Raw genomic sequence first — 5,468 nt, 5'->3', positions numbered from 1 at the left:
TCAGCTCCTGCTTCCTGACCTGCATGAGTTCCAGTCCTGACTTCCTTGGTGATGAACAGCAGCATGGAAGTGTAAGCTGAATAAACCCTTTCCTCCCCAACTGCTTCTTGGTCCTGATGTTTGTGCAGGAATAGAACCCCTGACTAAGACACTCTGGGCTGACAGACCTATCTCATGACCAATGTGTCCAAAAAGTTGGTGAAAGAGCTAGACCTGAGTGAGTCACAAGTCATGCTGGAGCCTGGGGTAGGGAAAGGCAACTTCTATATTTATCTGTGTAATAGATATCTATGGACACTATAGCCATTGTTGTTCAAGGTGCCTACAATAGTAGTGAATGACACAAAGTTTCTTTCTATGGTTATTTGATTCTTTACAATGAAAAACCAACTTCTCAGAAGGTGGTAAGTAGACAACTCTCTACCAACACCTTTCCCTATATTCTTCATTATGGCTAGATGATTGCTGACGGAATCGTGAGTATGTCTGCCTCAAAGAATGCCCAGGGTACTGTAAAAAAAATCACAGGTGGATCCCAGATGCCCCAAGGGTAGGTGAGAGAGCACCCTCTAAGAGATAAAGGGGAGGAGATATGAGATATGGGGTGAAGAACTCTGGGAGGGGAACCAGGATAGAGTAACATTTGGAATGTAAATAAATAAATAAATAAATAATTTTAAAAATCAGAGGTAAAGCAGACTATATTCACATGTATGCACATAGAGATGCAGGTCTCTTTTCCCAAAATAATACGCAGAATTGACCTAGAATTAGACTTTTCCCTGTCCTAATTATGAGGTATTATTTAAGGACCTTTGGACTATCAATAAAGGCAAAATTTAATGTTACAAAACATTTAATGAGTGTTACAATCATACAAGGCAACAACAAATATAGTAGAGAAAGCAGAGTTAATGGAACAGAAAGAAAAGAAAATTCAAACTGCATAATATATACCCTTAGGGAAATATGTTCCAAACTTGAAAAATAGACAGATGTTTATAAGGAAAACCCAGCTGGAGATATCATCTGTAAAAAATGTCATCATTAAAATGAAGAATTCAATGAGAAAATTAAATATCAAAATAGGTTAAAAAAGTAATTAATTAATCGGCAAAAGGATCATGTTGAGAAGATTTTTTAAATTAAGGATATGGCAAAAATTGTCAGGGATCATTTGTAGAAATTTAAGAGGAGGGGTGATCTTACAATGTAAACACTCATGTAACATGAATCATAGAAGGGAGTGTTGAAAAGCTAACACTGAGAGATAAAGGAAAAATGACTCCAAGAACTAACAAAATACCCATTCATAGATTGAGAATAGTTTGGGGGTGCAAAATCAATATATTAACAAATGACTTAAAGCATACATATAGCCCTGCATGATGGTACATGCCTTTTATCCCAGTACTCAAGACGCATAGGCAGATGGATCTCTTTGAGTTTGAGGCAAAGCTGGTCTACGAAGTGAGTTCAGAGGACAGCCAGGGCTACCCTGTCTTAAAGAACAAAACAAAACAAACCCCACAATACAGGGATTGGTAAAATGTCTTAGTAGTGTGGGAACTGTGTGCATACGGTACATAGACATATTCAGAAAAAATACCCACACATGTGAAAAAATAATAATGCAAAATTAAAACAAAATCTACATACACTGATCGGTCAGACCAAAATTTACACATGAAAATCAATTATCAGAGGAGAAAGACAACTAACCACTAAGCCATAAGAACAAAAATAAATGAATGCATTACTAAAGAGTATAATTTGTTTGATCTAGCAAATTGTAATAAAATGAAGTATAAATCAGCAAAATTAACAATTTCATGACACTCTAAAACTGATGAAATAGACTATAGTAAAAACCAAAGGAAAGAAAAGTTGGCCAATCATTGACCAATGTATTTTTCATTGAGAGTGTTGGGTATAACAGAACCAGAGACAGTGGTCAGAAAGAATGAATTATTTGCTAATAAGTGAATTACAGTTTACAATGAAATACAATGAATCATGAGTTTACATTGAAACAATGAAATAAGCAACAGGAAATAAAGGATGAAAGGAAGGCATTAGAAGGAAGAGAGAAGAAAGATTACTTCAATCCATTAGCATTGTTCTTAAAAATATTAAAAAATTACAAGTTGTGGGCAAATTTTTTTATTTCCTGTTTAATAAATGTATTAAAGGCACAGATTAAAACTTTTTTGAAATAGAAAAAATTTTGGAGTACAGCTTTTGATTTTTAACTTAATATTAAGGTTAAACCAAGTCCATAACTAATGTAATGGCAAAGAACTGGTAAGAAAATATGAAGCACATTGAAACTGGGGGACACAATTGTGTAACAAAAATCATATAGACCCTATCATCATGCATCATATAGGCCACGGCAGGGGTGCTCTTACCACTATTTTTAAAAACATTATAATGTAGTAAGACAAAGCATAGAACATCTCATTTGCCAACATATACCTAAAGCATCATTTAATTATGGTGCTATTAAAAGGGCACCACATAGGTAGGGAATGTGGAACATGCCCTTAATCCCAGTACTAATCAGAGGCAGAAAGATCTCTAAGTTTAAAGCTAACCTGCTATAGAACAAATTCCAGGATGGCCAGCGCTACACAGAAAACAATGTTTTGTGAAACAAACAGACAAACAAACATGTGTAGTGGAACTTTTAAGACTAAGGTACTCTTAATGAAGTTATTTACCAAAGAGTACAGTATGAAAGAAGAAAATATGTGTATTGGATGGAGAAAAGCAACCCACACATACACAGTCCAGAAATACAGAGCTGCATCAGCAGAGGCAAACATGCCCATCTCTGTGGATGTCCTACACCAAATCTACATTGCCACTCTAATGGCAGAAGCACCAGATAATCCTGTTGAAGAACATTCTACAAAATACCTGGCCAGGACCTCTAAGTCTGTCAGCAATAAAAAATAATGAACATTTATGAAATAGTTCCATCCAAAAGGAGTACAAAGGAACACAAGGGCTAGATGAAAATTTCTCCCTGGATGTGGAACAGAACATCCTGGTAATGCTAAAATCATAAATCTGAATAATATGTACATCTAGTTAATAACAATATATCAATATAGTTATGTGTCCATTAGCTATAAACCTATTCCTAAGCAATGTTGCATATCAATAATAGGTTACGTACTGTGGAGTATATTGGAACACAATATTTGATTAAATCTAAAACTACTTCTGAGTATTTTCAAAAATAATTTTTAAAATGCAAACCCACAAAAACATACTCCTAAACATAAGAAATAAGAAACCTCTAATTTGGGGGGGGGGGATAAACTAGCAGAAATCCTTATAACCATTGGTTAACAAAGCTTTCTTGATACAAGCACAACTGTCAGAAAGGAAAAGGAGACCAAACCTAAATAATAAAGTGTTGTGCAACAACCAACTTTGTAATGAAGTAAGGTTATCCACAGAATTGGAGGGCATATTGGACAATGGTAAGACTGAAGAGAATTAAGTACTGAGTATAAACAGCTCAGGAAACTCAACAATAAATCTCAGTTCATTAAAAGTGCACTGAGGTTCTGATAAGTTTCTTAAAAGCAAGTATACAATAGGATGACATATCAAGCATTGGGAAAGCAGATCAGAACAACAATGTAATAGCACTCATTTCGTTTAAAATGTCTTAGATGTTGAAACACTGGAAACCCTAGATGATTGTGTTGATGGAATTGGAAAACATTTCAGTCACTTTGGAAAACTGCTGTGCAGGACATTCAGACGGTAATTATAGTCACCACACGATCAAACTATTTCATTTCCAAATATGGACTCGAGAGAAAAGAAAGCACATATCCATGCAAAGCCATGTTCACAAATGTTCCTAGGAGTATTGTTCACAAATGTGGAAACAGCTAGAATGTCTACCAACTGAGGAAGAGATTTTAAAGGTTAAAGGTTCCCACAACACACTGAAAAGACATGAAATACTGATGTCAGCCAAGGCATAAGTAAACCTTGAAAGTTGCAGTTGGAGGTGGAAGACAGTAGACATGAGACTCTATGGATCATTTTCCATGTTGTCTAGAGAAGTCAATCCAGAGCCTGAAAGTTCAGAGCACAGGCTGGGGCCTTGGCTAGGTCTCAAATTGGAGAAATTGGTAACTGGTGGGTTCACAATTCTTTTAGGGTCCATGGATTGACTTTTGAGTATATACCAAAAAATGAAAAAAAACCCTTGAGAATAGTGTACTTTTAAGAATGTACTATGGTATGGAATAATATTTCAAATAAGTTGCCGTGCTTTTTCAAAAGCAAGCCTTGAGAAAATTTGAGGACCCCAAATATCCATTAAATATACAGGGAACATACTTGTTCTTAGGTCCTAAGGTACCATTCTTCTACATCAACCTTTGTGAAGTTACAAAGGAATTTCAATAAATTCAAAGATTCAATGTTGTTTTTATTATGGTCTTTGAACATGATTTTATGAAAATAGAATTTAACAGCAATGAATACATTTAGCATTGGGCTATTAGCTCTTTATTAAAACTTCCACAATATGTTATGTTGATAAATGAAGAATAGATTACAAAGTAAATGAAGTCTAGTGAGATGAAAGCATGTGCTTCAAACCTGGCACTTGCTGCTAAAGTGGGCAGAGGAGGAACGGGGGAGCAATGACTAATGATCAGAACATAAGAGATGCCGCAGACACAGGAGGTAGATGGTCAGTTCCCTCAGCTTGAAGAGTAGAAACAGAACACATGGAAAAGAAGGAGAATCTGATTCAAGACAAAAATGAAGCCAGAAATCAATTAAACAGTAAGGAAAGTGGATAATTAAAAAGAAGTGTGCTCTTCAAGAGACACCACCACAACAGATCAGGGTCCCGGCTGAGCAGATGGATGTAAAGATTCATACTAGTCAAATAAAAACAGTTGAAATTTTGTTAAATTTGGCAGATTTCATATTTAAAAAACATAATGAGCTATAAGTGAACATACTCGAAAATCAAGAAACACTTATCTAGAAAACCAGTGTCAAAATTAATATGTGAAGGCACAGAGCAAAAAACAGAACAGAAACCACCCACAAGACTAAAAAGTATAAAGAGCCTTGCCCCTACACACCCTTCTCCTGGCTGCACCTGCACTTGAACTCTCTGCCTGCAGTTCTGGGATGCCAGGTCAGTTTTTCCTTTGCATTGTCAGGTTGCTATTTCACAGTTCCCCTTTAAAGAAGGTGATTTTACACAGGTCTGCACTGTCTTCCTTCCTACAGTTCCAGGGAAAGCCTCCAATCCTTCTCTTACTTTTTTCCCTAATCATTTTAGCCTGCCACTCTCTTTTCTATGTAATAAATACTTTAGTAGAAAACCCTATTGCAGACAGTATTATTTCAAGGTCCTATGTTTTCAGACATTGCTATGAGTGTTTTAATCAAAGCCTCCTCCCATCCCCCCCCCC

This window comes from Mus caroli, chromosome 18, assembly GCF_900094665.2.
Source record: "Mus caroli chromosome 18, CAROLI_EIJ_v1.1, whole genome shotgun sequence".
Lineage (NCBI taxonomy): Eukaryota > Metazoa > Chordata > Mammalia > Rodentia > Muridae > Mus > Mus caroli.
Note: the sequence above shows the minus strand (reverse complement) of the source record.